Source organism: Pteronotus mesoamericanus, unplaced genomic scaffold, assembly GCF_021234165.1.
Source record: "Pteronotus mesoamericanus isolate MK-2021 breed Mesoamerican mustached bat unplaced genomic scaffold, CSHL_Meso_final scaffold_371, whole genome shotgun sequence".
Taxonomy (NCBI): Eukaryota; Metazoa; Chordata; class Mammalia; order Chiroptera; family Mormoopidae; genus Pteronotus; species Pteronotus mesoamericanus.
The window spans coordinates 2,923,927-2,929,926 of record NW_026555314.1 but is presented as its reverse complement, the minus strand read 5'-3'; positions in this window follow the sequence as shown (position 1 = coordinate 2,929,926).

Below are 6,000 nucleotides of genomic sequence, written 5' to 3'. Positions count from 1 at the left end.
CTGGACTCTTCTTTCCATCGTTGGACTGTCCATGGGCTGTGTTAATCATTGCAGTTTTAGCATGGATTTTAGGATCCCACGCTGCCGATCTCCTGCAGTACGCTGTTTAAAATTTTTCCTTGGCTTCTTTGCTGTGTGAACTTCAGAATTACTAAGGCTGGGCCTCTTGATTTATCCGGAGAACAGTTACAACTTCAGAACACGCACCTGGGACCCAGGGCAGTGCTCACCGCGTTGGTGGGTGCCCCTGGGCCTCCCTCTCCAGCCTGGGCACGCCCCGAGGGAGGACTACGCAGGCGTAGCGCTGTCCGTGGTGCTGGGCTCGACCCCAGGTGTTATCACTTGCCTATGGGAAGGGTGATGGTTCTGGCCAAGCCCCGAGGTTCTGCAGGCCCACGTGTGGGCCTTTCTGCTCACATGCACCTGGGTGGAGCCCGCCTGGTGTCGTAGAAAGGGCTGGAGAGGCTCAGTGGCCAGAGCAGCTGGGCAGCACTGTGCACAAGTGTCCGGGACAGGAGATGGGCCCAGGATGAGCAACTAGGGTCATGTTGCTGACCACTCATTACAGAGGAGGTCTGTAGGCAGGTGGGAGGCAGCAGTCAGCCTTCAAGCTGAACTTGTGCACACTCAGCCCAGAGCCTGGAGCCTGGGCATCGATCAAAGCCTCCCAGAAACCTGATCCTCAGGCTGGCCAGTCAAGAGTGGCAGCTAAAAGCCAGGAATCTGTGACACAGGCAGCCCATGGCTCTGTGCCCAGGTCTTCCCTCGCTTGTTCTCCTCCACCCCCAGAACCCAAGCTCAGCCGACCTAGTTGGGCCTCCCCTGGGGGAAGCCAGCCACCTGGTAGCAGGGCAGCAGCGGGCCAGGCTGGCAGAGTGGGGCCACGAAACAGGGCCGGGGCGGGGTAGGCAGACCCCAGACTCCTGGCAGGCCGAGAGAAGTGCCTTGGAGGCTGGCAGCAAACGTCAGCCAGCCTGGCCTGTCAGCAGGAACGCGGGCTAAAAATACCCGTCTCAGAGGCCCCCGAGCCCACTCTTCACACCAGGAACCGCAATGTGCCGTTCAGCCTTTATGCAAGAGGTGGGCCGAAGGGCCCATTGGACAGATGAGAAAATTCAGGCCCCGCACCCAGTGAGTGCAGCTGGCTCCGGGACCAGCCACGGAATCTTCCATCTCACCTCAAGCCAGGACTGGACCCTGCCCTGCTCCTTGCCTGTGACCCTGGGCAGGGGCCAGGGCAAGACTCATTCTGGGAGAGGCTCAGTGTGGCATGAAGGCTCTGCCGGCCCCCACCCTGCATCCATCTCTGCCCCGTGGCTGTCGGGGTGCAGAGCCACTTGCTGGGGGACAGAACACTGAGGGCTTGAGCTGAGCCAACCCAGAAGAATCTGGGGCAGCAAGAGAATGCCAGGTGGGCTCTGATTGTCTGCCCCACTAGTACATCAGTCCCTGTGGGCTTCTGGGTAACCATGTGGCACAGACACACCCTTTGTTTGGGGCTCATTAGCTGAGTGACTCAAGACAAGACCATCTTCCCTGGGGCCCATTTTCTCCACCTGCACCCTGTGGAGGTCAGGGAAGTAGAAGCCTAGCAGAGAGGCATGAGGGCGCCTGGAACCAGCCTCCCTGCGTGTTGTGGAGTGACTAACGACTAAACGAGAGAGCGGACGAAAGCAGGGAGGGGGCGAAGGCGAGGGGCTCCTCCATGGTGCTCTTTGCGTGGGGTCTCTGAGCTCCACAGCCCTGCTCTGCCCTCAGCAGGCAATCGGGGGTGAGCCCTTGGCCTCTCCCTCTGGGAAATGAGCAAATCTGCATGCCCTGTGGACCATGGCAGCTCGGCAAGGGGCTCAGGGGCTGGGGCGCCCTGGGGAAAGCAAGGCTGGGCCCTGAGTCCGAATTAAGCTGGCAGGGGCCCCCTCACTGCGGTGCCGGGACAGGCCTGCAATTCATGCCCTGCCCTCCATTCCTGCTCACTCCGCTGGCAGCTGTGGCCATGCCTTGGCCCGCCTTCCCTGCTCCACTGGGCACCTGTGGGTGCCCAGCTTTCACTCTCTGCTGGACTCCTGGTATGAACAGTGGCTCCCAATTTAGCCATCGCTGTCAGGTGGGTGGCTCTGGAAGGATCTGCATTCCTTGCAGGGGTGGGGGAAGGGAATGAATCACGTTCTGATGCCTTGGACACAACCCGGGGACCCCGTTTTCCTGAACTGAGCCCCTGCACCAGGCCTGAGGAGAAACCCGCTACTTATCCCTGGCTTAGGTGGGTGCCCAGACAGAGGCTACCAGCCTGCCTGAGCCCTCTGGGAGGAGACCCTGAGCCCATCTGCTAGTGACTACCAGGGAGACCTGGAAACCCACCCCTCCCTCTGGGAGCAAGAAGAAGGGGCAGATGCAGCCTTAAGAGCCAGTTGCCTTGCCTTGGCCAGGTGGCTCACTTGGTTGGAGCATTGTCCTGTACATCAAAAGGTTTTGAGCTCGATCCTGGGTCAGGGCACAGTCCTAGGTTGTGGGTTCAGTCCCTGGATGGGGCACATGTGGGAGGCAACTGATTACTGTTTCTCTCTCACATCAGTGTTTCTCTCTCTTTCTCAAATCAATAAATATATCCTTGGGTTGAGAATTTGAAAAAAAAAATTTTTTTTTAAAGAGCCAGGTGCCAGCACCGCATGTCCACCCAGCCTGAGTCTCCCCATCCTGGAGACTGACCGGGGGCTCCAGGCCCAGAGGGTGGGTGTGGTGAGGGCCACCACTGTGCAATGCACGTGCCCCCTCAACAACCCCCAGCAGCGCCTCAGAGGCAGGAGGGGCACATGGCCAGGCCGGGGGCACATCCAACACGGCAGAATCTAGGACGCCATCCTCTGGGAGGAGGCCCCTGCTCAGTGTGGAGGTTGGAGGCGTGTGGAGGCGGGCGGGCCCAGTGGGACTCTCAGGGACGCTGCCCAGGGCCGCGCTGCCGGCCCCTCCCCTGCACTGGCTCTGGGTTGCTGCTGTGTTTGGCTTTGAGGGCTAAGAAATGAGGAAGCAGATTGCCTTAATGTGCACGAAGTTGGGCAGGAGGACCGTGGGGGTGCCGGGCTGATGACAGAAGGCCAAGATGTCCCCTGCAGCCCCGAGGCTGGGGGGACGCTCTGCAGGAAGCAGTGGGTGTGGGCTGATAAAGTCCTGGGAGGGGCTGACAGGAGGTGGGTCTACCTGAGTGCTCTTGACCTCAATTTTCTTGTCTGTGAAATGGGTAGTGGTGTGGCTTCTACACCACTGGATGGAATGGCACAAGGCACTTAGCTGGCCTGGCACAGCACTCTCTCAGGCCTCAGGCAGGCAGCCACCCTCCTTGGTGAGAGCAGATGGCAGCTGGTGCACCCCCAGCTCCCTGGCACTGGGACCGCGTTCCCATCTGCCCACTCGGAGTGCTGGGGAGGATTACATTGGAGCAGCACCTGGGCAGCGGGCACAGGTTTGCTGTATGACCTTCGAGCTTCCTTCTGGGTCTCTCCTTGCACTGCCCGGCAGACAGCTCAGGTGTGTGCACGCGCCATGTCTCTCACTTCCCCACCCCTCCCTGGGAGGCCACTCAGAAGCTGCAAGGCCACGAGTGACCCCCCGGGCTGCTGAAGCCAAGCCATCACAGGCCCGCCTCTCCAGGACAGGAACGGGCTCCCGGAGCCTGTGGAAGCTGTGACCTTCTGAGGAAGTCAAATTGTGTCCCTCAGAACTGGCCACAGCAGAAGGATCCCTTTACCCTAGCTGGATTCTATGAGTTTGAGTGAAAATCTCAAACTGTCCCTTTAGGGCCCTGCATGGTCCTCTCAGGGGACAGGAGAGGTAGACAAAGAAGGGACGGTGACCAGGTGACCTTTCCCAGGAGGTATTAGTGTCTGCCTCCTCCACATGCCGCTCTGAGCTCAGAGAGACCAGGAGGCTGGGCATGGTCACACAGCTGGGCAGAGGACCTCGAATGCCTGATGTGCTATCCTGGCGGCTAGTCCCCAGGACCGGGGGTGGGAGTGAGGCAGTGTCAGGCCACATTGGAGGGGTGTGGCAGGCTGAGCAAGCTTACAGGAGGCTGTGTCTCACATGTCTGAGGGGCAATCCAGCAGAGGCCCAGGCCAGGCAAGGAGTGGCTGGCCTTATCAGCTTGGCCCAGCAAAGCTGCCTGCAGTCTCCAGCCCATGCCCGCGCCTGGTCCTCAGAGGCATGTGTCCAGAAAGCCTGGGGGACACAGATCGACGTGGCCCCAACGGCCTGCCATGTCTGCCCCCATTGCTGGGCCTCCCAGGAGTGGATGGGCGCACACACGGCACTAGGGGGCGGAGCTCCAGCAGGCTCTTCCCACGGGGTCTCCAGCTCCTCCTACGGGGCTGATCCCTAGGGCTGCCGGTGCCCCTTGCCCCCAGGCTGCAGCCTCTGTCAGGCCATCCCATTACATCCTCAGCAGCAGTCACAAGCCTTCCCTCCCTCACGCTCCAGGCCCGGGGTGGGGTGGCTCCATCACTGCCCGCCCAGGGAGTACACTGTCCGTCCCTCAGGCTGTCCCCACCTGCCCACACTGATGAATGTGTCTTACCAAGTCCTCCCCACAGTCTCCAGCCTGAACAATGAGCCGTGTCCTGCTGGAGGCAGGCTGACCAGGCACCCGGCCCTGCTCAGCTGCCCCTGCCTGCCCTGTGCCCCCTCAGTGCAGGCCCAGGCCCACTTACTCCAGCCAACACCTACAGCCAACGCAGGGAGTCAGCCAATGGGATTCCAGTGGGGAGGGCGCTGGCCAAGGTGCTGACTACAGGGGCGAAGGACGACTGCCCCACAGCCCCCAGTGCCTGGCTTTCACACTAAGACCTGCGGCAGGTGGCAGGCCCAGGCCTCTGCCCAGAATGGCCAAGAACATCCAGGCTGGGCAGCTGGAGAGGGTCTTGGTGCCAGAAGCCTTCACACCGCAAGCGACACTGGCTACCCATTCCCTTCCACGCACGCTTTTGCCCCAGAGTGTCTGCTCCCAGCTGCCATGTGGAGCTTTGAGACTACAGGGAGGTGAGGACACGATCTCCAACCCCAGCAGGCAAGCCCTGGGGGCTGCAGCGCTCTAAGCACCTGGCATCAATCAGCAGGCAGATGTCCTCTCCAGGCCCCTCTGAAAGCGCGGGGCAGCGCTGAGAACTTGATCTGCACTAGCCCTGACCTCAGACTGATGGCCAGTGCCACACGACTTGTCATCTGATCGGAGGTGGCCCTGCAGGGAGAACTCTTCCTGGTCTGGGAGACCTTCTGGGGGGAAAGTGCTGGCAGAGGGACAAGGACCAATCCCTTCATGGCTCTGTGAGCTTTGGCCTCCACTCCCCAGCTGGCCAATGGGGGATGCACTTGCCATGTGGCTGAGGATTCACTGATGGCACTCAGCAACTAGCACCCACTGGTGAGGGGACTGTGGGTTCATATCCTGCCCCTGCAGGGTGATGGGGGCAGGAATGGACACACAGAAGCTCGGGGTCTCTTGGCTCTGTTTCACCTACTGTGTGTCTGGGAACTGAAAGCATTCTACAGGACCTGGAAAGCCAAGGCTGGGATGAGGAACAACCAGGCAGAGGTGTGGTCGCAACCACAGTGCCGCAGCCAGACGGGTCTGGGCAGCGCGGCTTCCACACTAGGCCAGGATGCCAGCTCAGCACAGGCACCCCTGGGTCCACCCACGGAGCTGCCTGGGACCCTACGCTTAGATGGAAACACTGGGCTCGAAGAGGGCGCCATGTTCCCTTGGCAAGACCGGTGGGCCATGAGCCCTGTGCTCTGCTGGCCTCTCCAGTACCACCGCCAAGGCCAGGAGGTCTGTTTGGTGAGGAGGTGGAGGGTGCCGGGCTTCCCAGTTACCAGGTCTCTCAGCTTCATATCACCAGGCGACATGCACCAGGGCTCCCACAGCGACCACCAAGCCCTCAGCCAGGAGCTCCAGCCACGGGGAGGGGCCCAGGTTCTGCCCTGGGCCCTGGGTCCTGGGTCCCGCGGACT